The sequence below is a fragment of the Ambystoma mexicanum genome, chromosome 7p, assembly GCF_040938575.1.
Source record: "Ambystoma mexicanum isolate Mex_15411 chromosome 7p, UKY_AmexF1_1, whole genome shotgun sequence".
NCBI classification, from domain to species: domain Eukaryota; kingdom Metazoa; phylum Chordata; class Amphibia; order Caudata; family Ambystomatidae; genus Ambystoma; species Ambystoma mexicanum.
Window position 1 is genome coordinate 925,247,101 of NC_090939.1, and position 26,215 is coordinate 925,273,315.

The 26,215-nt window shown below is 45.1% G+C and overlaps 1 protein-coding gene across 2 annotated transcripts in view; it reads left to right on the top strand.

The window, feature by feature from the left end:
• Nucleotides 1-26,215, top strand: part of FILIP1L (filamin A interacting protein 1 like) — a 1,652,893-nt gene that overhangs the window by 838,542 nt on the left and 788,136 nt on the right. The window lies entirely within an intron of this gene.

The following is a 26,215-nucleotide window of genomic DNA, read 5'->3' on the forward strand; positions in this document are numbered from 1 at the left end:
ATGCTACCTTGCACAGAGTTGACAATCGGACTGTCTAATTCCCTGCGGCCCACTGAAACTGCCTATCTACTTCTTATGGCAGTGACTAGTATATATTTGAAGTTATGATGCTTAACTCAGTTTTGCTAAAAAGTGGAACTGGGGAACAAAGAACTGTCATAAATGTCAAATGGAAAGATGGGTACCCCTCGCCTTGAACCAATGGGGTCAGTGGGTGGGGAAAATAATGGTATGCTGTCCCATCCCAGGGTAGGAGCAATTCTAGAACTCTTCCCCCAGATTGTAAAATAAATGATGTCATTTTGGGCTATATAAGGGCGGACTGTACTAGACACAGGATCAGAGACCCACACAAGAATCCAGGGAGACAGGAGACAAAGGACAGAGGCAGCTGATTCCATCCAAGGGAGTGCAGAGACCAGACCCCTTGCCTAGCTGCCCAGCTGATCCCATCCAGGAGAGCGCAGTGATTGGATCCCTTGCCTAGCTGTCCAGAGAGTCCTGAGATCCAGCCTGGCGGTCCATACTCTCATCCAGGAGAGTGTTGAGATCAGACCCCTTGCCCTAGCGGTCCAGAGAATCCTGAGATCCAGTCTGGCTGTCCAGAATCCCATCCAGGAGATTGCAGGGACCAGACCCCTTGCCTAGCTGTCCAGAGGGCCCTGAGATCCCGCAGACTTTCCAGAATCCTAAGTCAAGGCTTTCTTTGTAAGTAGCAAATAACCCTAGTCCCAAAATGCACACCCCTCTCTTTTGTGACATAAATCCCATAGATAATCCTATTGAAAATCCAATTGAAAGTCCTAAATTGGCAATATCATTCATTCACCGTCCCCTGGAAGAAATTGTTTAGTCTGTGTATGTTCGCATATTCCCTTTGATAAATCTCTCAGTAGCCTGTATAAATCCTTAGCATTATTTTGAAGTAAATCAATTAATTCCCCTATAAGGAAATTCACATTGTAAGCTGGTTGAAATTCGAAATTACCCCCCTTGCGCTTAATTTCTTTCTTTAATAACTATAGTCTTTAAAATATAGTCTCTAAGAAGTAGTCACCTTGTCACGGAAACCGAATTTGCCTGTGCATTTGTGTGCATTACCCCATGAACTCTTATTTGTATTTTTTGTATTTGTTTTATTTATAACGCGCAAACCATCAGGCCCGGAGGCATCAGGGCGCAATTTGTACAAAGTTACCATAATACATATATACAGACATAAAAATTACATTAACAAAATTACATTAACAACATACTAACAGTGTTTCTATCTACATACATTACAGTAATTACAGTGCCGCTAGGCTTACCAGTAGATATACCCAAAGGGTGTACAGTAAATAGTAGCAGAGGTCAGCAGGCCAGAGCAGGTAGGACAAGGGGGCAGAGCATGTCTTAGTGCTGGTCAAAAAGCCAAGATTTGGTTTTGGCCTTGAATGTGTTGAGTGAGTCTTCAGCTCTGATTGTAATGGGGAGGGAGTTCCATAGCTTAGAGGCTCGGACAGGGAAGCTGGTGCCCCCCGCTTTTTGAAGTTTAAATCTAGGGATCGATAGACAGTGGGTCTGGGCTGTTCTTAGAGGTCGGAGGTCGGAGGTCGAGTGGCGAGACAGCCGACTGCAGAGGTAGATAGGGGCCTTGTTAGCCAAGCATTTGTGCGTGAGGGCAAGTGTTTTTAGTGAAATTCTCTGCTTGACAGGTAGCCACTTTAGGTTGGTTCTGGATTCTGAAATGTGGTGGTTACGGGGGATGTTTAGGGCAGCTCGAATGGCATTTTTCTGGGTTGTTTGGAGTTTATTCAGGTTCTCTTGGCTAGTACCTAAGTAAAGAGCACTACAATAATCAATTTTGGCCATAATGAGAGTTCTAGCAAGTGTGACACTGTTAGGGGTGGTAAGGAACGGTCTGCAGGCTGCAATAAGTTTGCACGTGTATGCAGAGGAAGATCTGACTGCATTTATTTGTCGAGATAGGGATAGGGTGGCGTCAAGGTAAAAACCTAACGTTTTGGTATCTTTCGAGACACGTATGGTATTACCGTCTATGGTAAATGACTGATAGGACGGCTCTAGTTTGCTGAGGCGTTGTGAGGTGCCCAGGATGAGGAGCTCCGTCTTGTCGTCAGTTAGGCATAATTGGTGTTGGGCCATCCAGGCTTGGATGACCAAGTAGACGTCGTTAAGGGCCTTGGTGTCAGCTAGATAATCACCTGTGATGGGAATGAGTATCTGGGTGTCATCCGCATAGTTAGTGTAGGAGACACCCAGATAGTCAAGCACATCAAAGAGTAGTTTCGTGAAAATGTTATAGAGTGTAGCTGACACTTGCATCTGTCCCATTGAAAACCCAAACTGTAGTGCCATTGAGAGCAATCCATTGTGCTAGCCTCTCACCTGTTATGTGCCTCTCTCCTTGTCCTTGAAACCGATTTCCGATTTTGACAGCTAAGCCCCTTTCCTTAGCTGCCTGTCATCACAAATCCTGTGTAAAAACAAAATTCCATTGCAGTGTGTGTTTTTCTTTTTCATTTGCTTTCTTCCCCTAAATCGTTCTTCCTACCTTTTTTCACGTGGCCCTGGTGTGCTGAGTAGTAGTCTTTAGGCTTCCTTACCTCCTTAAGTGTAGCAACACAAATTTACTTCCTAGCTGTCCCACCGCGGTTGTGAGCTGCTGTGCGAGTAACAAGCAAATCCGATTCTGAGGTTTTACCCCTAAATTGGGTTTTCATTTTCTTTTCTGGCTTCACATCTTGGGGTGGAGGGCTGTATTCCAAATCTGATTTTTCTCTCTTTATCCTTACTCCCTGCCACTGTCTTCCATCCAAAGGGAATTAAGTTAGCTGATGTTTGGGGGTGAGTGTTGCAGGGGGAGTGCTTAACATTAGTGTAATCACATGATTTAAACCAATTTTTCCTGTTTGCAATTAAAGATTCATGTGAATTGTGTAGGATTTCTGAACCAATTGTTCTGAAGGACACATTGCATTGTGTGCCACAACATTGGTTGGTGCTGTAAATTGTATTTTGAATAGTTTTATCCTTTTCCATTAAATAATAAATTAATAAATATCTTATTGATACACACCAGCCTGGTTCCTAGTCCATTGTGACATGGGGTGTTTGTAACGGTGGGTGCGAGACGGGTTGGAGACGTACTCAAATAAAATAACCTGTGGCTTATTCAAGATAAAAAGCATTTCTATTGTGCGCCACATGCATTGTCAGGGGAAGGAGTCCCTGGCTGTAGTGTGCCGTGTTCTGAAACCATGACAACATCTCATCCTTCACCCCCAACTTCCATTGTTATGCAGATGACACACAACTCTTTTTCAAACTTCCTGCTGACCTTCTTGCACCTTCCTTCATCCCTAACTGCCTATCTGCCATCCAGGCCAATGATCTCTGCCTCAATGGCAACAAAACTGAGATCGTTCCCATTGGGATCCCTGCTCGTGCCTTCTTCCCTTCTCTCTGGCCTTCCTCCATGGGCTCACCACATTCTCCTTCTTCTGAAGCCAGAAACCTTGGAGTCATCTTCAACTCCTCTCTCTCCTTTCTTCCTCACACTCAGGACATTGCCAAGAAGTCCCACTTTAAGCTCTTCCCTTTCAAAGGAATCCTACATTTTCTGACCTTCCCCCAGAAGCTCAATGTTACTCAAGCCCTGGTTCTCTTTAGACTTGACTATTTCAATAGCCTCCTCCTGAATATACCTTCTTCCACTCTCCGACCTCTCCAACTCATCCAGAATACGGCAGCAAGACTTATCCTTGGCCTCAAGCCCAGGGACTACATCTCTCCTGTCCCATTGTCCCACAGTATTGTCCCACTCTCTCTACTTCCACCCACCTGCCCAGCCCCCACTCTCTCTCCCCCACCCACCCGCCCTGCCCCATTCTCTCGACCCGCATCCTCCCTAATGCCATTCTCACTACCCCAAACCCGACCCGCCCCTCTCTCTACTCCCACACACGCACCCTAGCCCTACTCTCTCTACACCCACCCATGCAGCCTACCCCACTTTCTCTACCCCATCCAACGACCCTACTCGCAACCTCACTACTCCCACCCACCCTATCCCCACTCTCTCTACTGCCATCCACTCACCTTAACCACACTCTCTCTAATACCCTACCCCCAACTTGTGTGATGCAAATAACAGCAGTAAACGCCCAAACTACTGACATTGTCAATACTTTTTGGCTGAAAATATTTCTATGGAAAACATCATTAAGGAGGATGGCAATGGCATTATGGTTGTTCTGGAGGTGCTCTCCTGAAGACATTATGTCGCCTGATACACTGAATTTGAGCAGGTATTATTTATTTATTTATGTATTGTTCGCTTGTCTGGCAATTATACAGTAAGTAAATCCTTGTGGGTCTGGGTAGAGATAGTGAAGCAGGGTGAGCGGATGGGGATAGAGAGATTGGGAGAAGGTAGGTGGGGGTAGAGAGGGTGTGGGTTTGGTGGTTGATGGTAGAGAGAGTGGAAATTGGATGGGTGAGAGTAGAGAGAGTGGGTGTAGCATAAGTGGGTGTGGGGTAGGGTGGGTGGTGCTAGAGAAAGCTGGGGCAGGTTGGGTGGGGGTAGAGAGAGAATTGGGACGGTGGGTGGTGTTAGAGGGGCTGGGGTTGGGGTTAGTGGGTGGTGGTAGTTGATTGGGGCACAAAACATGTTCGATCTCATCTGATAATATGAAACAGTTCCCCTTCGGTGTCCTTGGCATGGTTATGTACAGTGGCTGAACTGGAAGCCTGGTCTGCACGTCTCTGCGAAATCAGCGTGCCAGCCTCTCTCTTTATTCTCGAGTCCTTTCAGCACCTTCCATTCACTTCAATTTGCCCATGGCTCCCCTCTTGATTTACATGGCCGCCCATGTTAGCTGCATTTAGCGTCAGCAAGCAGTCCCTATGTGTTCTTGTGCAACTTGCAGTTTCTGAATAGTAAGAATGTGTCTGTCCTCTATCAAAGTGGGTCATAAGCATGTTTTCTGTGTCTGCCAGCAATTTAATCTAAAGTGTCTGTGTAGCTTCATGCGGGGATGCATATGTGCTTCATGTCTAACACATCTACATCATAGTCCAGTTGTGATGTCATCAGCTTCTGCGTGGTCTCAGTCTACTCGCTCCATTGACTGCAAACTTATATCTTCAGTGACATCATTAGGGTAGGGTCTGATGGGCTGTCTGAGTGAATAGCGTTTGTCACACCTGCGGTACATAAACAATGAAATTGAGTGGACCATGAACGATGTGCACATCTCATTTCTCTGCTGCCGAGACAGGAGTGGGGTAGGAGTAAAGATGACTATGTTTACATCTCCCTCTACAATCCCCCTTCTGGTGGATAGATCGACCACACTCCCTTGACTGCTCTTCCTGTTCATGTGCAGCTTTGGAATCCATACCTTAGCCACACCTCTGAAGTGACTGTGGAACTACACTTGTTCAGCTAAGCTCCTGGTCATATAACAGCAGTCTCTGTAGGGATTGCACCATACCCATTTTCCCATATAGGTGCGTGGATCTGGGGGAAATGTGAACTTTGAGCCTGGGGGAATGAGAGGACATTGGTTCAGGTGTGAATGTAATACTTCAAATGCTTGTGTCTCTTCGTCTGCTGTTGCTTCTACATCTAGCAATATTTTCATCCCTCTTGTCTTTTCAATGGTCTTCTTGCACTGTGCTATAGCTATTCTAATAAGATAGAATGCTAGTAGTAGTAGCACTAAGGCAGCTATAAGTACCTTCAGTCCACTAACCATCCATGATAGTATCCAGGAAAAGATGTATGACAGCCAATCTTCATCTTCTCCTGCTGGGTTGGTTACCCCCTTCCTTTTGGCATATAGGTCTGATAATTGAATTATTGCTTCTGTGAGTGTCCCATTCTCTCCGTTGTGAGAGGGCACATATATGCAGAAAGAAGGCCTGATTTTGGTGCACACGCCTCCTTCCAAAGTTGGGAGGAGATCCAGAACATATCTGTTCTGTAGGGTCATCAGTCTGACAGCTCTCAGTACCTCTTTGATAGCGTTCAACCCCTTTACTGTTGAATGTATTGTCTGCAGCAGTTCCCATCATATGATCTGTAGCCATTTGGCATTCACGTTGGACTGAACTCCTGGAACTATTGACAAGAATACATATTTCATTTCTGCTGAACAGTCTGTGCTCTGGTGGTATTGCCTCCAGTGAGTCTTCCATCTTTGATGATACATAGTTTCCCTTCTTTACGCTTGTCAGCTACACAGATCTCTTCTTCCTCTGGTGTGTGTCCATTTTGTGGAACCCATCTATTTGTACATCCTTTCGAGGCACTACTAATGCTGGTGTATTCAGCTGCACTAGCAAGCATATCCCTCCCAGTTTGGTGCTAGTTGCATATGAGCTTTGGACCCACAGGACCAGTAGTGGTCCATTATTACTGCAGTGCTGACCTTCATACCAAGTATCTTCGATGTTCGCTTGCACCCTTCATTTTCCCCAACCTTCACAGGGCCGTCATTCTGGAAACACAGGGATGCATTCTCGAGTAGTATAATTGGCAAAGGACTGGTTTCATTTTCTACCCATGTGAGCAGCTTTGCACTTGCGCCCATTCTTTAGGACAGTCATTGTTTTCCTTCTGTACCACTTCTACTGGAACTGTTAGGAGTGCCTGTGCTTTGCACCCCTTCATCCCTTTCATACACCCTTCTCCTTTGAACACTTGTCCATACACCAGCAGTTGAGGTCTCTTCCAGCATCCTGGCAGTCCTCCTATCACTTTTATTTCTGCCTTTGGACATTGCAGCTCCTTTTGTGTAACTACCCCTGCTTATCCTCTGTTTGGGCCACCCAGAATGTATTCAATGTTCTTTTCTGTGCTCCAGTAGTTCTCTATCATTGCTTAAGTCTTTATGTAGCTGTCTTCATATGGAAATGTCTTCTGTGACATCCATTGCAGTGTGGCACATTTTTCCTGAAATTGGCCCCTTTTGGTGTAGAGCACTAAGTACATAAAGCATTGTGCTATGGCTTCTGGAAGTTCTGTGTCTATGAACGTTCTGGAAGCCCTCATGGTATAGGGGATGAGAGAGCACACATAGTCGCTCTCCTTCGTGGCTTCTCTCCCCACCTTGATCATATGCTGATACAACACGTTATTAGATACGTGGACTGAATCAGCTAAACAGGCATTTACGTGTTCACAATCCAGGTCTGCGCATCACCTGAGTCTTTTTATTTCTTGGGCATCACTGGTGACCTGCTCAGATGTAGCTTCAGTGATAACAGGAATCAGGGAAGTGTTAACATATGCTTCAATTTGTGTGTGAGCTAATACATCCTTTTGCAATGTGAAGAGGGTAAAGAGGTAGAGCCATCAGAATGCAGAACATTTCAACACAATAGCTTTGACTGTAGCTTTCATATCTTGTAGAGCCTTACGCCCCTGGTTTTGTCCATAAACTCCACACAATCGCTTACCAAAACTCTTAATGTTCATCATTATTATTTGTTGGGATGAACAGGCTCTTCGGTGGTAAAACTGTTCCAATGCAGCAATAAACAAACACTCAAAAATAAACTGAACCTTTGTGTTACTAATGGCTAGGTTGCTTCTTGTCAATATTGGATTGGTTTGTGCAGTGTAAAGACGGAAAGCATAAACAAAATCTTTAGCTGGAATCATTTGTTGCAAGGTTATGATAAGCTCATAAAGTGCTTGTGCATGTGTAGAATTATTCACTGAACATCAGTCCAAGCATTTGCAAGGATTACCTAGTATGGGGAAAAGACAGTGGGCCTCATTCCCAGTGTGGCGGTCCGGAAATAAGAGGGCCAGTTGCACCGTACCAGCACCCTTTCTGTACCTCCACAATCCAACTCTGCGTTCATGGGCCGTTGCACCCGGCAGGTCTGACCGTCAGGTCTGAACTGCCGTGCGCAAGGGCCCCGGTAGGTGGAGTTATCATGGAAGCACTGGCACCATTAGCAATGGTGCCAGTGCTTCCATGTTCCCATTCCCGTAGAGTCCTGTGGGACTCCATGTAAATGGAGACTTACACTTTCTGCTGCCTGATATCTCGGGCTGCTGGGACTAAGTTCCGGTGGCAACAGGATATCAGGTGGCGGAAACGGTGTTACGAGTTCAGTGGCAACCTGCCAGCAGCACCAGCGTGTTTCCACCAAACTCGTAATGAGGCCCAGTGTGCCTAATCTAGCTTTCAATATTCTCCTGTCTAGCTCTGGTTCTTGACCATGACTGGATCTGCCACTGTGGTCCTTCTTCTTGTGGTGTATCGTCTATGAGTTGGGCTTGGGGGTTTCACCTCTGCAGGGCTTGATATCTCTTAGATAGTTCCAGGCTTTTCTCCCTACTAATTTTACTTACTTGTGTGTTACTTGCTCTACGGTGTATGGACCTTGGATGCGAGGCTTGTGACACACCCTAGTGAAATTTCTTAACAGTACTTGGTCTCTGGGATACAGAACAGGTGCCTTAAGAAGTTTGTATGACTCTACTGGTGTGTTATCTTCATCACCCTTCTTCGACCTCCCAAGCCTCGATTCCGGCTGTTGAGATTTAAAAGATGTACTAGCCATCATAAAAGCAAGGCATTTGTACATTACGTTATTTTTCCAAGAACAGTAGAAACATTTGGAGCATCCGTCAGAGCTCTAGTGGGAGGAGCAGGTGGTAGACACATGCATCGCCCTGTCACCACCTCATGAGGGGTTAAATGGTGGTGGTCAGATGCAGGCTATTTGAGCAATGCAAATAATGCAATTAGTAGGCAATGGAGCCATCCCTTTTTTAATGTTGTTTTTATTTTTGAAGTTTTTTTCTTTGAGCAGGCCATTGAGGCATTAACAAATCCCATTTGCTTGGGGGTGATAAGCACAAGAAAACGTGTGCTTAATTCCCAGCATGGCTGTGATGAGCATAGGACCTCACACACCCCGCACCGTGGGAACACCTCTCTGATGAGGAATTTTGCTGCACAGAGAGCATCGGGGTGTGAGCACGGACCGGCTTCAATTCAGCAAGAAAATGAGCACACTACTACAATGCATATACTTGTAGCCATATACTTGAATCATATCTACATAGTGTATGTGGAGGTGTTGGAAGGGCCCATTAGGCTGGTGTATTGCTCCCCTCAATACACGCAATTTGTGTCCCATTTTAAACTGTTGCCATGCAAGGAAACATACTCTGCCAGGTTTGGGCAGAACCAGTCTTCCACTATCTGTGCTGCAAGTACTTCTTTGCTGAAATGGGTTGGATGGTGGTGCTGCATAAGAGCTAGTTGCAATAATGTATTCGGGTATCACAGGCTTTCCACTCCTGTCGCCACATCGTATCTGTGGGGGATATTGAAAATCCCCTCCCTATCCACAGCTCCTTCTCCTCTATTGGTGCTCACCCCTGCAGTTCTATTATCTGGGTAATGGGCAATGAATTATACCCTTCTTGCAATATCATGCTGAGCGTGTGCATGTGTGTGTTAGGTGGAGTGTGAAATTCAACTATTTCTAGAAAATAAACTCCTCGCTTGGCTTCTGCCTCTGCATCTGCGGCTTCATTGCCATGAGAGGGCACATCCTCCCCCCTCGTGTGGGCTCGGCACTTTACTACCGCAATGGCTGCCGGGAGCTATAGTGCTACTATGAGCCTATCCAAAAGGGGTGTGTGCTGCACTGGCATGCCGTCAGCACGTCGGAAGCCCCTCCTTTTCCAACATGACAGTCCTGCATGTACGGTTGACTTCATGTAGGCGGAGTCGGAGTACACTGTAATCTCTGCGTCCTCGTGTGTCTCTAGCGCTTTTAAATGAGTGATACTAATTCTGCCACTTGAACTGAAAAATACGAGGGTAATCTTGCGCTCTTCCCTACTTCAAATATCTCCTTCTGTTTTAATTTCACAACTGCTGTCCCAGTATGGCCTTCTCCTGTTTCAAGGATCTGTCAGTAAAAAGTATCTCCCCCCTCCCAAGGGCATTCTCGCATGCTTTAGAAATGTTGTCATAATATTTGTTTATGTAGCGCAGTCATGTACATCGTCTTCCTCCTCTATTGGCTTTGCTATACATGTCACTGAATTTACAACTTTACACTTCACTACTTTTATCGCCAGATTCAAGGTGATTACCTCATATCCAGATGCTCTCTGTGTGGTCAACATGATCTTAAGCTTCTTAAGAATTGCAAAAAGGGCATGCTTCACATACAAAGGGGTACTACAGGTCATTGTGACACTTGCTGACTTCTCTACTGCTTGTTCGCAAGGATATTGGCCCCTAATTATTGGGTCTAACTGTCCACTGTAATAAGCTATAGGTTTGTGCCCTAAGGTAGTCTTCTGTGTAAGCACTCTTGTCTTTGCTGTCCCATTACTATCCCATTCAAGTGTGAAAAGAAATACAATTCTGCACCTTAATCAGGAATCCCCAAAACTGAAGCTGTACAAATTGCCCCTTTTAGTTAATTGAATGCTTCTGTCATCTCCTCTGTCCATGTTCGTTTGCTGTCCCTTCCCTGAGCCTTCTTGAGCTCATTTAGAAGAGGTCTAGTGTGTGTGCTGTAAGTGAATACAAAGGCCCTGCAATAATTGCAAAGACCCAAGAATTGCTGCATCTCCCTCACCGTCTTTGGTGGGAGTGTCTTGAGAATCGCTTCTGCTCTCTGAGGGGTCACATTTCTGCATTCCTGAGATATTAGCTGTCCAATGTATAAGACCTCCTTCTGGCAATACTGTAATTTTGCTTTGTCCACTTTTCTACCAAAACTGTCAGCAACTGTACCGAGTACTCTTGGCACTGCTCTTCTGACCTGCTGCATATTAGAAGGGCGTCCACATATTGAATGATTGAGCTGTCTAGGTATATGTTCCCAGGTCCATTTGCAGGACCCTGTTGAGTATAGAGGGCGATTCACAGTACCCTTGTGGAAGATTTGTATGTTTCCACTTTTTATTTCTATAGCAAAGTGACATCAGATCCTCAGACTCTTCATGAAGTGGGATATAGAAGAACGCGTTGTTCAAATCTATCACTGTGAAGTGAGTGACTTCTGGCAGAAAGTTACATAGCATTGTCACTGGATTGGGAACTAATGAAAATTCTGTCTCAAGAATGTTGTTTAGTGGGCACAAATCCTGAAGAAACGCCACCATACATACCCCTGTCACATTCTTCACTGGGTACACAGCAGAGTTATATTGAGATTTGGATGGTACCAGAAATCCCTGCTGCACTAGTGTGGGAATCGTTTCGAAAATACCTTCGTCTCCCACCCTAGATAGAGGATATTTCTTTGCTCTTGGCAAAATTGCCCCGGCTTAAGCTTCATTTTAACTGCTCCTATCCCTTTTAATAGCCCAACGTAATATGGACTGTTGGTGCACCGTACACTCGGTACCCATGCCAGATCTTCCCTGAGGAAGTGCGGTGGCACATTTTTCATAATGGCCATAGTCTGCAGGACCTCTATATAATCAACCATTATCCAGTATGTAATGCTCATGAAAAACACGGTTTCAATGTCTGAATAGTCATCCTTAAACAACTTAGTCTGTCAAGTCAGTCAGTATGTGTCCTTCTCCCACTGCAATTACTGCTCTCCACGCTCACCCTGTATCATCAGTCCTGAGCAGTACTATCCTTTCATCCCTCACTATAACTGTCTCCAACTCAAGTGGGAACACTTGCCCATCATCCTCGTCCAAGGGAATTGCTGGTCTGAACACACCTTGTTGAGTTATCGAAGCAGCTTACCCTGTATCCCTAGGAGCCATGCTAACAGCACTTCCACCCCATATTGAAATAGCTTGGGGTCTACAGGCACCCCCCTCTGTACAGTGTGTCCACAAAATTCATAAATGAATTCTCACACATTCGCGTAGTAAATTCTGAGGTAGAACACACTATCCCTTGCTCAGTAAATGAGATGGTTATGTTGAGTTTACTCATCATGTCCCTTCCCATTATGTTAACTGGCGTCCGGCGGGTATATAACAGTGGCGTGGTGAGATCATGCTCCCCATTGGTGATTGCCAATTTGTCAGTAAATGAAACAATATCCGTAGCCCCAGAGAAACTTTGAGCATTCGTGGCAATGCCTGACATTGGGTATTTCTCCTCTCTAATACAGGATCTGGTCGCCCCCATATTCACAAGAAAAGAAAAGGTTTTGTCACCTATGGTTACCCCAACACATGGTTTCTCATTCGGGTCAGGTGTAACAGATAGGATTGAACACATCAAGTTAGTCTGTAGGCTGTCCTATTGTGGGGTATAAAGTCATCTCTGCCCCTGTAAATGGATTTCCTCCTGCTACTGTGCAGTGTCCCAATTCTTTTCTGCATTCCCTCTCCCTAAACGTCATTTGAACATTTGGGTCCTGTCATTATGTCTTCCACCTCCTTCAGGCGTCTCTCTCTACTTCTCTCTCTCTCTCCCATACTCTGTCTCTCTCCTCCTCTTCCTCTCTGCGTTGACATTGTTTTACAAGTTTTTCAATCTCCATTTCCCTTTTTTCCTTTCTGCCTCTCCTTCTCTGCTTCTGCTTTTCTCTTTGCTGTCTCCTCTGTTTCTTTCTGTCTTCTATCCTTGTCTCTCTCCTCCCTCTCTTTTGCTTCTACTTTCTCTGCCTCCCGTCTCAACTGTTCATGTTCCTTTCTATACTCCCTTTCTGTTCTTCTCACTTCCTCCATTATATGTCCTCTTCCTCCTTTTCTCTTTGTTTCTTAGCTTCCTCCTCAATGTATACAGGCCCATTACACTCCTTCCATCCAGTTTAAATTGTATCTGTCCTCCTACCCACTCATTTTGCAGGACTGTCGCTTCTTTGTCCTCTTTGTCTCCCTTAGTTACTGCGTTGCCTCCAGTCAACTTTGCTTGCAAATTGCTGTGCTCCTTGCGCTCATCAATTATAGTCCCTACTTTCTTATTTACCAGCCTGGTGCCACTAAGAGTGTCTTCACTACTATATGCAGGAGGTGCATATTCTGGGTTAGTATATCCTGCCGCTGCTTTTAGTTCCCTTAAGGGGTAAACTCCCTGGCCTTCTGCTGTTGGGTATGCGCTTTGAGGCAAATGAGGAAGATCCGTGGGTGCTTTGCCCCCACATTATACTGACTATCCACTCCTTCTTGGGTGGGTCCTCTTCCTTGTCCTCAAACATCTTCCATAGCTCCAATTTAACTAACTGGCTACTCAATTTCTTTCCCTTATATGCAGCGTGTAAATATGTGGACATGTGTTGTAACATAGACTTCAAAAGAGAGCTTTCCCTGGGCCATGGCTTTGCCATTTTGCCCTCAGTATCGCGATTTCATTCCATGCTATACTTGCATATTTTGTCTTTATACCACGTGAGGGACTTCCACAAATGTCTTGGGGGTGTATCCCCCATGGTGGCACGTCTCTCTCGGTCTCCCAGTACTTACTTGACCTCAAATTAGGATTTTATACACTTTAACAATACCACATTCAACATCACAATTATTTACAACAATTAATCAACTTCTTCAAACCACAACCTCCAATTTACTCCACCAGCCTCTCCAGCTCACCAGCAGGGTTGTGTTCCGCACACCGCCCTCAAAAGGCCACAACCAAATTCTTCCACATTTTCCTCCAGCCCAACCCAAATGGTACAGCAATCCTCTAAAGTTTCAACACAACCTGGTCTAGTTAAAAACCATCATCTTTTATTTTATTTTTTTTAAACTTTTGTTTATTGGCAGGAAGGTAAGACAAGTACATTGCATATAAACAGAGATATATAGGAGCCACACAGTCACAGTTAGGCAATATATCATACATTTGAACAGTGCAACATGGGGGGGGTCCAATTACCCGCAGGAGCATGCAAAGCTCGGTGTCTATCGTGCGTCAGGCGAGTCCAGTGGGGGGGTGGAGCTCCACTCGACTCCATCCCTGTTGTTTAGATAGCTACAGAATTCAGTCCACACGTTTCCGGGGCGAGATGCCACGGGGAGGGAGCCTATATATTCTTTTTCACATATCTGTACCCAGGTAAGGGATTTCAGCCACATCTGAAGGGTGGGGGAGGGGGGCGGCGCTTCCAGCATTGTAATATACATCTTTTAGCGACAAAAACCATCATCTTTTCTATGTTTGTTTTTACTTTTACCAACAGTTCCATGCCTCTCCACAGGCCTTCCCGCTCACATCAACAGATTATGTCCTATTAATGACCTTTTTATGTGTAAAGTCGCAAGCCCTTATGCAAAATCAATAGTTTGAGTGCACTCTCAAACCCTACAATACACCAAAACACAACGCAAATACAAATACCCCACAAACTTCATCCTGCTTTTTACACCGCAGCATAGGAATACCTCTATAAAAGATTGAATAAGATCCCACCGTCTGCGACCTAAGCTAGTGCCTAGACACAGGGATCCCTCTCGCCATCCGTAAGCTAAGCTGGCTGCCTATAACACAGGTATACATAAATAATTCATCTGTGAACTAAGCTAACGCCTAGAACCAGGTACACTTCTCTTCATCCATAAACTAAGCTAGTGCCTCGAAACAGGTATACATAAATAATTAATCTGTAAACGAACTAAGCTAGCGCCTAGAAAAAATGTACATAAATAAGTCATCCGTAAACTAAGCTAATGCCTAGAAACAGGTATACTTCTCTTCATCCATAAACTAAGCTAGTGCCTCGAAACAGGTATACATAAATAATTAATCTGTAAACGAACTAAGCTAGCGCCTAGAAAAAATGTACATAAATAAGTCATCCGTAAACTAAGCTAATGCCTAGAAACAGGTATACTTCTCTTAATTCGTAGACTAAGAGAACACCTAGAAACAGGTATCCATACATAATTCACATGTAACCTAGCTAATGCCTGGAAACAGGTATACCTCACAAATGACACAAAACATCACAAAACCTCAAATTTCCTCCCCAATATTTGTTGGATTGTTGGACCTATACTTACAATCTGCAGATTCACTGAAGCCGTGGGCACCGTCAGTTTCCACAATCTGCCACTCTGCCTTTCAGTCTGCTGGGCGTCCCATGGGGCGCGGGCAGGAATTTCTCCAGAGTGGCTCCTGACGGCCTTCTCAGTTTCCACAGGTGGTCTTTAGTCTGGTCCTCAGGGGTCACAATGCATTCCTTCGGGCATGCAGCAGGAAAAAACAGTATTATTTGCCTGGGGTCTTAGCAACCGTCCTCTGCTACCACCTGAATTAAGGCACGGGACTTGTTAATCTCCCTGGTTAAAAGCAAGAGGAACTGGGCTGCGGAAATCCTCTGCATTCAAAAACAAAGAAGTCCAACAATGTACCAAAAGTTAACTGCTTTATTTGAGAGTTCTCACACAGGGATTAAGCAATGGACAATACAGCATTCTCCGAAAACTCTCTCGCCGATTACAGGCCTGTCCAGATGTTTTATGGCACAGTAACGTCACAAAAACATGATACATTCTACAAAACCCCTGGGGGACTAGAATTGGTTAGTGAGGTTAACTATATATATAAAATATAGGGTATTAGTACATGGATTGGTTGAACACATCTGGTGGCTCCTCCCGTGACCACCTCCTAAATATTGCAACTACAATATCTTAGGTTCGTGCACTGCAATTGGGTGGTGCAACAAAGTGTGAGCTTAACGTGAAAGGTGAATAGGGATTGACTAGAGAGAGGCTTCTAAGCCTTGGCGCTTTGGAAAGTCACCAGCCGAAGTGCAACTATTCAAGGTGGTGAGAACGGCCCCAAAGGTGCTACATGCTCCCGACAAGTTACCAACTCCAATCCTCTAGGCCTTGAGACAGACCATCTAAGCTTTGAACGTGGTATTACTTTTGTATCATCCTGACTTCGGTTGAGTGGGAATGACTGCCTTAGCCTGGCACAAATGAATGGGCTTTTTCTCTCTGGTTCAGATCATGTGTGCGGGACCACAATCTTGATTTCTCCGGGCTGCATTTATGAAGATTTTCAGCCTTTACTCATAAAGGTGTCCTATCTCGTCTGCTAATATGAAACCTTTCCCCTTCGGTGTCCTTGGCACGGTTATGTACACTGGCTGCACTGGAAGCCTGGTCTGCACGTCACTGCAAAATCAGCACGTCAGCCTCTCTCTGTATTCTCGAGTCCTGTCAGCACCTTCCATTCACTTCAATGTGCCTGTGGCTTCCATCTTGATTTCCATGGCTGCCCATGTTAGTTCTGTTTAGCATCAGCAAGCAGTTCATATGTATTCTTGTGCAACTAGCAGTTGCTGCATAGCAAGAGTGTGTCCGTCCTCTAAATGGGTCATAAGCATTTCTTCGTGTCTGCCAGCAATTTAATCTAAAGTGTCTACGTAGCTTCATGCAGGGATGCATATGTGCTTCATGTATAATGCATCCACATCATAGTCCAGTTGTGATGTCATCAGCTTCTGTGCAGTCTCAGTTAGTCTACTCGCTCCATTGACTGCAAACTTATATCTTCAGTGAAGTCATTAGGGTGGGGTCTGAAGGGCTGTCTGAGTGGGTAGCGTTTCTCACACCTGTGGTACATCGACGATGAAAGTGAGGGGACCATGAATGATGTGCACCGCTTATTTATGTGCCCCAAGATGAGAGTGGGGTAGGTGCAACGAGGACTATGTTTAGGTCTCCCTCTTCACGGCCTTGCACAATACAATGAAAGATAATCACTGATGCTGCTGAAGGGCAGGTTCAGGATGCTAAAATGCTTATACAAATAAACAAGAGATATAGAAAGTGGACAACGGGTGAGGTTTGGAATCTGGTTGGCAGACCACGTACACTGTGCACAGTGCAAAAAGAGCTTCTCTGTGATATGTTTTAAAAACGCAAATAAACAACCGTGGTAGTTAAAGCAGAGGGCAATCTGGATAGCATCCATTCCAGGCGTCACAGCAGAAGCCATTTTTCTAAATCCGACACTCTGTATGCTACCAAGATCAAAACCCCAAGAGAGAGGCACATCAGGAGTGTCAATCTAGTATAAGAATATGCATAGAGCAAAGGAGAGTATCCACAAACCAACTTACCCCTTGCAGTGCACAGGCAGAATGGCTGGACGGCTACAGTGTCTATCCAGTACAGGACTTCCCGCATATAAATGTGGGGACAAGCATGTCCCCCCAAGACTGGATGTCTGGTCCCTCATGATTTGTACAGGTTCCAGGCCTCCCTAACCCAGTCTATACCAGCACCCCCCTCAGCACTATCTTCCGTGCCCCCTCCCCACATAACTATCCAGATTGGTTGAGTGTCCCCCTTCAGTCTGACCCACCCTCGTCCTCGCACTTAGTCAGCAGTATCCACTCCATTCCCCCCTAGCAATTAGCCCTCTCTGGGTGCCCGTTCAGCACTTGCCTAGACCCTGCGCCCCCCTCTGCATTATTTTAATTCCCCCATTTTTCTTGCACTTTTCGTACTGCACTTGCATGATCCAAATGTCACAAGGCCTAGTAGGACCGTTATTGTTATTTATCTCCCGTGCTATCTCCCACCTTCTTTTTCTTGTCTTGTGGCGTCTGGAAAAACTTTCTGCTGTATAGGCGACTCATAAATATGCAATAAATAAATAAATAATATATTAAAGAATGACTTTGCGGAATCCAGGTGAGCCTTTTGTTCCTGGCCCCCCTCTTCGTATCTGTTCTTCCCCCACCAGCACCCATCATCTGCTCCATGGACCCGCTGTCCATCTCCCCCCTCCACTTACTTGCTGCAGCCCTGACCCTTCATTGTTTGTGGTCTGCAGGCCCCATATCCTGAAGCCCCATACAGTACACTTCGCGCTTCAGTACGCAGCCTTTTCTGCATTGGGTTTCCAGCTGTGCGAATTGCACACTACGGATGATAACATGTAGAACGCCAAAGTGGTGTAGTGTATGATTTTTCAAGCAAAATACATTTTCTGGATGTATACAAAAGGTCACAAAGAGCTGTAACAGACCATATAGAAAAACATAGTGAGCAATCCGGCATCATCCTCATATCATACTCAAAATCAGGCAGCCAGAATATATCTGGGCTTCAAGAAATATGAGCATATTTCACAAACTCGGAAAACACTACATGCTAGAGATATGACATTCCTGCTACTGCAACATTCGGGAAACTGTGCACCAGCAGAGAACGTATGTCAGTGGTCTGCAACCCTTGGATCTCCAACATTTGTGTACTACAACTTCCATGAGCCCTAGCCAGCATAATAAAAGTTGATGGATCAAGGGAGTAGCAGTGCAAAATATCTGGAGAGGTGCTGGTTGCGGACCAGTGGCCTAGGTGGACACAGATCTAGGATAATCCAGAAATGTAGCAGCCATTATTATTGAAAAGAATAATCTCATGCCAAGCCACCCTTCCACCACAGGAAAAAGCCATTTGTAGGAGGACCACACAGATGGGTGAATCCATCCATGTGCAATGTGCTTGTAGAACCATAGTTACGAATTTAAGATCCCAGGAAAACAATCTTATGAGGGGCAGGGTCTGAAAACATCCCTGTTTAAAAGTAACTTTAAGCCGCAGATTCTCATTATTTATTTATTTATTTACTTATTTATTTATTTGGCATTTGAAGAGCATGCCGAACCCAAGGGCATCTGGGCGCTGATCCCCTCAGAGGTTTTGCACTACAAATCTCATGATCATTCACACTGACTACGCTAGGTAGGACCGATGGGTTTTGAAGTCCATACATCTGGTGCGGTTAATATAATAAGTAATCATGTTGTAAGCTGCAGGCATCACATTTACCTCAATTTCTCCCTTTAATGGAGAATCTGGGCACCAACAGTGGAAATGCATGCCAAAATTACAGAGAGAGCTCAACGACTTCAGCGCGATGTTCAAGAAATCATAGACCTGGAGTCGTGCACCCGTCAATTAAGCAGGTCAATGAATATACACATCAACTGGTGGACAGAATCAATTATCTAGGCAATATCATTCTGGAATAGCCTCAAATTATATCGAAGTTCTCGAAAACAATTGTTAATGTCACTATTAAAATCACTGATTCAAAAATAACTATGACCACAATGTGACCCCCCATATTACTCATGAGACGTTCATATTTCTGGCTACAATATTAATGTTCTCCTTTTCTTGTGCCCCTTCATCTTCCTCCTTTTCCTTGCCAAAGATGAAAACAAAAACAATGGATTATGCTCCATGTCATCTGGTGTCTGTTCATTAGGTATTTCTTAAATCCCAAATAGACAAGAAATGCTCTTTTCTACAATGTTTAACCTCTTGCTCTCTTTCCATCACCCCTAAAGGGTCATGGCCTCTGTTAGCCTATACAGCTCAATGATCGCCTTGGGGCACAATTATCGCAATGAAAATACATCTTTCTTAGGGCCGTTTATAATCCTTGTTTCCTTCAAAATACTCTACAGCTCAATTAATCCACAACAAAATCATCACCCGCCGCTCGCATTTTGATCCAACCATTTTGCGATTCTATGGATGAGTGCATCTTTTTGCCAATTTTAAAATTATGACCCTTTCCCCTTTCAAATTTGCTTAATCTACTAGTTGTACAATGCAGCCTGTACATTATACATCTGTTTTTATGGTATTTAATTTTCTGCGATTTGCGTCTGTATTCATCCATATTTATTTTTGGGCCTTTTTTCTGTCTTTATCCACATTAATTTTTTTGTCATCTAAAAAGATAATTTGCAACCAGTATTTTTCTACATTTATTCTAATAACAATATTAATTTATTAAAGCACACATGCAGCCATATCGGAAATAAATGCTAGCCCCATTTTTTCCATAACAACAAACGGTTGCTCCTGTGACTGCTACTGCCTTAAGCTGTATGCTGCCAACAAAGTGAACAACTTTAATGCTATTTTTATACAACTGTTACACTCTCGACGCTGCCAATCTGCAATGTGATTGGCCTGCGATGTATGAGTGGCATCATAGAGAACCAGACAGAAAGACTTGTTTTTCCGTTTTTTTTCCATTTTTTTATAAATCCAGACAGAAAGTAGATTGATTTCGTCTGTATTTATGGGTAAAAATCAGTAAAAGTGGAAAACTGGAAGCCTTACGTAGTCAATAAGGAGAAAAGGTGTTTTCATTAAGGAATCACGTGCCTTTTTTAATCGTTATGCCCACCGTGTCATGTCCATGCTCCTTTCTCACTCTTACAGTTTTATAATAATACATCAGCAGCCTAGTTCTCATCTGGCTCATTCGTAGCGTCCAATAAGTTTAAAATATACATCCATTACTAGTCTACATTATTATTCGGGCCCTGATTTGTTCTGCTACAGGTACAGATACAATATTTTGAATCTGAGTCCAATGTAAATCGGTTACATGGTTTATTCTACCGGAAACATTTTCCACCTAATAACTTCACATTTTATGCTAAATCTTCAATGGTATAAGCTTCAACTTTGAGTGCCGTCTGCAAACACTTTGTGTATATGTGGTTGTGTCGAAACGGCTACTGCTCCATAATATCTAAACTGTTTACTCAGCCCCACGCTAGCACTAAACCAGCAGTGTCCCCAATCATAAAGTTAGACAGTCCGATCGGTATACTTCCTTTGCCTATTGTGGTAATGTGGGTAAGATAAACTCTCAGGGGTTGGGGGGGTGGTGAGGGTTGAAGTGATCACTGTAACAACTCGAACAGCAATAGTACAAATATCAATCAAGGTTCTATAAAAATATACATACTTTTATGGAACAATCAAAAAAGTAATTAACTAACTAGAACCACACAATCAAAAATCCACCTCTATAAAAGAACAAAGAAAATGCAGACAATAGCATCAGAGTACTTGTGGAGGGCTGATCAGGCAAGCAATTGTAGCAATGTCCCTTTAAACAGTATGGGCCTCATTACGAGTTTGGCGGCAGCCATGGAGCTACTAGCTCCATGGCTGCCGCCAAACCAGGCTCCTTTATCTGGTTCCCTGAATGGGGAATTACCGGGCCATTCTGAGTTTGGAGGGCCCAGTAATTCCTCCCTCAGGGAACCCGGGCCCGGACCTTCCCCATTCCCATTGAGCCCCCAGAGGGCTCAATGGGAATGGGACAGGGAGCTTAACAACGGGCCGATTACGACCGGCCCGTTATTAGCTCCCTGGTCCCCTCACGGGACACGGTAATGACGTCTGGTTTTGCCAGGCGTCCTTACCGTGTCCCGCGAGGAGACCTCGTAATCGTGCGGAATGGTGTTAACGGGTCCGCATCCATTACCGGAACCCGTTAACTGATTCCGCACGGGTCGTAATGAGGCCCAATGTCTTTTCAAGAAATGCAGAAAAAGGGGCTCAGCATTCACTATGGTGTTAGAAAGTGTCCCAGGGTCTCTTAACAATAACTTGTTTTTAGTTTAGTTTAGTTTAGTTTATTGATTTTGTATAGCGCAGCCTGGCCCTGGGGCATCTGGGCGCTTGACATGGTTACAAGGTTACAGACAGTATAAGACATTACATAGTTATTATAATCATTGTATGGCATTTACAGGTTAATGTAGTACATGATATATACTAACAATTGTTGCTAAACAGAGTAGTTGAGGAGTGAAGTTTGCGAATTGTGGTGGCTGTATAAATATAAATATAAATATATGCACATGTGTCGGAAAAGAACGAGTGTTGTGGGCTTAGGCTTCTTTGGTGAGTAGCCATGTTTTGACGTTTAAATCGGTGAAAGGATGGTTCCGTTCTGAGAGCAAGTGGTAGGCAATTCCAGAGTTTTGCGGCGAGCACTGGGAAGCTTGTGTCGCCTGCTCTTTGGAGCTTGAATCTGGGGACATTTAAGCAGTGAGTTTGAGCTGATCTGTTGGACGAGATGGGATATTGTGAGTGAAGTTGTCTGAGAGGTATCTGGGTGCTTGGTTGGACAAGGTGAGCAATAGTATTTTGTACTCGATTCTTTGTGGAAAAATACAAAAAAGGTAGTACTGCTACTGGGAAAGGCTCCACCCGTTTTTGTCATTAAATGAAACAAAACATATTTATCGGGGAACCTTTGCCGAATTTACCAATGGACTGTATCCCAAGATTGGTAGCCTATGAAATTGTCCAGGAAGAAAAACCACTTACACAAAGGGGGCTGTGGATATGAATTAATTGTATTGAAAAAAAGCATAAAAGTTTTCTTGTAAACACTTAACAATATAGGCGAAATTCAAAAAATACAAACCAAATAATATATTTGTGTCATAATCAAAACTACATTGAACATATTGTAGTCCTTCAAATGGTGTATTTTGAAAAGGAAATGAAAAAACAACACAACATAAGACTTAAAAATGAGTGTTTCGATTCTTTGTGGTACAGAGAGCCATTGGGTAGACCGTCTTGCGTCTGAAATGTGCTCAGATTTAGATATGTTCAATGCTGCTCTTAGACCATTGTTTTGAACTACTTGTAGCTTGTTGATGTTCTTTTGGCTAGTGCCCAAGTAGAGTGCATTGCAATAGTCGACTTTTGAGAGTACTAGTGCTCTGGATAGGGTTGTGCGATTAGAGGACAATAGGTATGGTCTGCAGGCATTGATGGGCTTGCAAGTGTAAGCGGTAGAGGAAGAAATGGCATTGATTTGTCTCATCATGGTGAGTGAGGAGTCGAGGTATATCCCTAAGGTCTTGACGTGGTTGGATACAGTGATGTTGTTGCTGTCTATGGTGAATGTTTGGTAGAGTTTGTCGAGGTTGTTGAGTCTGGATTGGGAAACTAAGAGAAGAAGCTAAGTCTTGTCGTAGTTGAGGCAAAGTCAATGTTTGGCCATCCATTCTTGAATAATGGAGTAAATGTTGTTGAGGACTTTGTTGTCGGTGGAATAGTTGCCTGTTAGTGGAATTAGTATTTGGGTATCATCTGCGTAGTTCGTGTAGATGACACCCAAATGTTCCAGAATGTCGAATAGGGGTTTAGTAAACACATTGTATAGTGTTGGCGAGACACAGGATCCCTGTGGGACGCCGCAAGTGACGGAGGCTGGTTCGGCGGCGGGGGTGGGTGCAAAGACCCTCATGGATCTATTATTCAGGAAGGACTGAATCCAGGCATTAGCCTTATCAGAAAAGTTGGCTGCAGATGATAAGTGTTTGCAAAGGATCTCGTGGTTTAGCAAGTCGAAAGCCGCTGAGAGGTCAAGGAGGAGTAGAAGGGCAAGTTTGCCATTGTCTTTAAGGTTGTCCATTTGCGTCTTAAGATCAATCAAGGTGGTCTCTGTGCCATGTTTAGGGCGGAAGGCCGATTGTCTTAGTCCTAACAGGTTGTTTTTCTCTAAGTGGTTCTGTATCTGTAGGTAAGCTGCTCTGTCCAGGATGTTTAGGAGGAAGGGCAAGGTTGTGATGGGTCTGTAATAGTGGGGACATTCGGGTCTAGAGTAGGTTTCTTGAGCAGGGGTAAGACCCAAGAGTCCTTGAGGTTTTTGGGTACTATACTTAATGTGAACAATGGGCCTCATTACGACCCTGGCGGAAATCGAAAAACGATGGCGGAAATGCAATACCGCCATCGAATAGCGCTCGGTGCGATTATGACCCGTCACCGTAAAGTACGATGCCATTAGCGACACCGTAGTGAACGCCAACGCTAACTGCACCAAGTACGCGCGCGCGCGCCATGCCAAACCGTAATTAGCACCATGGCGCAAGGGTACGCGAATTCCGACCCTAGCGGACATGTACTTAACGCCATCAAGCACGGCGGAAAGTACCATTCCGCCATGGTGAGAAGTACGGCATCGCGAATCAACCGTAAACGGCCCCACTGAGTGCCTGTACACCGCTCCCTGGCCACATAGTACAACTCCCCGTAGGTGCAACGAAGTCACAATGCAACCAGTGAAATGTACAAGTCACCCATGCATGCCAACGAACAAAAGAATCACAAGAGGGGCCAATGGGAGCTGCAGGGCACAGATGGCACGAATACAGAAGCCATACCAATGGACATGACCTCAGTCTCCCACCAAGAAACGCACGCAAACACAGGCACCTGTGACCAGCAATATTCCGATAATCACATCATTCCACCAATCCACCTGTCTGACCGGCATCTGTTACACAAAACCTAATCCCCGCCCCTGAGCATGACATCATTCAAACAGTCATATTGGCAGCCCTCACCCCTGACCTCACTGGGCTTCGTAGGCAAACACGCCCAGCACAGTACCACGCAACTATACTCCGAAGCTGGAACCCAATGCAGATCTCCTCACAATACATCGCCCCCCAAATAGGAATATGCCACATCACTTGCAAAGAAGAACGCTACACGGCCCATATCAGAATAGAAATTTAATGCACAACAAATTCACCAAGCCCATACAGCCATTAGGCCATGAACTCCAAAACACATTTCACCATTGTGGGCTGCATCCGCAATAAATGACCAGCTACTTCTTGTGTGACGCCCTGTTCCTTCATGGTACACAGGGGCTACATTCCCGTACGAAAAGGCAACATGGAAGCGCCTAGAACCGCAGGGCCGTCCCAATAGGGAGGCACTAGTCCAGCTGAAAGGCCGAAATGTTGCTCCGAGCCACTAGTACTGCGTAAGGGCATGTGGCCCATTGGCGATCGTCCCATAAGATCGTAATGCTGCTCCACTGATTAACACGAAGCAGCAGGTGTCGGGAGTAAAACCCATCTGCAGGAGTGGCATACAGATGGCAGTGGCAAAAGGGGAGGAGATACCTGTCAACCAAAAGAAAAGAAAAAGAATAGAATGGCCATCAGAACTACATTCAAACAACTCAGTTCAATGATCACACTAAATCCACAGCCATATGCATGCTAGCCCACTCCAAAGGATCATCACCACCCCAAAACCACTTGCGACTCATAACTATCCATATCGAGGTGAAAACACCATCACAAACGAGTGTACCTGTGCATGCGTCTGTGAAAACAGAATCCATCAGATGGGATTGGTAACGTGCATGGACACAAGTGTCTGAAGGCGCGTCGAGACAGGGAGGGCTCAACAAGGCCAGATAGACGATGGTCCCACTATGGCAGCCCTGCATCACATAGCGCAGGGGAGGCGGACAGATTCCAAGAAGCCCTGTACATGGCAAACACCGTATCAAATCATCTGTCCATGCATCCATTCATCATACCCTCATCCCGTAATGATAACGCCTGTTTCCATACTCACATAACATGTGAGAATTCCATTGAGTCTGTGCGTTATGCAGCCTGCAAAATCCACTGTGCCCCAGCCCGTAATTCCAGTGTTGTGAAGTAACATGTATTTGGGAACGTCCGGCCTCATCATCCACTTCGCTATTGCGCATCCCAAACTATTCATATCAATCATTGCATCCTCGCCATGGCCCCTGTCCCAAGGACACTGAACAATAGAACGTTATATTTGCAGTCAGACCTGTGGGCATCTCCTCGCCGCTAGCTGAAGAACGAAAGCGCCGCCCTTCGAATTCCTCATTTGCAACATCACGTCGAAAAGGCATCTGTGGCCGCTTGAAATCACAAATTAATCCATCTAGTGCGGCTGTGTGTGAAAATGGCAACTGCCTTCACTCACAAATGGCACGCCCCGCCCGTCGGTGAACCTCGGTACAGTGATGCATGAGGGTCCACCGTTACTCGAGTACTACGTTCCACTGACCCTTCACAAGTCTGTTCGCGACTGCAAAGAATGCATGTGAAACAATGGGACCATAGCCGAATGAACATATCAACCAATGTTACACTGCCATCGGGTACAAATACATGATTGTAATAGCAAGATGCCATTCCTCGAATTGCAGCGTTGTGTGCGGGACGTGCTCGCCCAAAGGGGAGAGCAGCTTGCACAGGTGGAATGAATCACCACAGGTGGAGGCCATACAGCCTGAAAACACATAAATTGCACACCCAGTCTCCTCCCACAACCACACCCACTCCGAAATGCTACCGGCAGGACTCGCGATGTTGGCCCTGGGGGACCTGATAGCACTGCAAGTACTCCAACTCCAAGAAGAAGACGAACACCAACTACAACCGGCCGCACGGAGGAGACGCAGGAGGAGGAGGAGGGCAAGGCAGGGCCAGCAAGGGCTGCCAGCACAGCCACTACCACCACGCAGGCAGCCCGCAATCCCACGCCTCCGAGCACATCCGTTCAACCTCACTGATGAGCAGATCCACACCCTCTACCGTTTGGACCGGGACACCATAGCCGCCATTGTGGACATGACACAGGCTGACC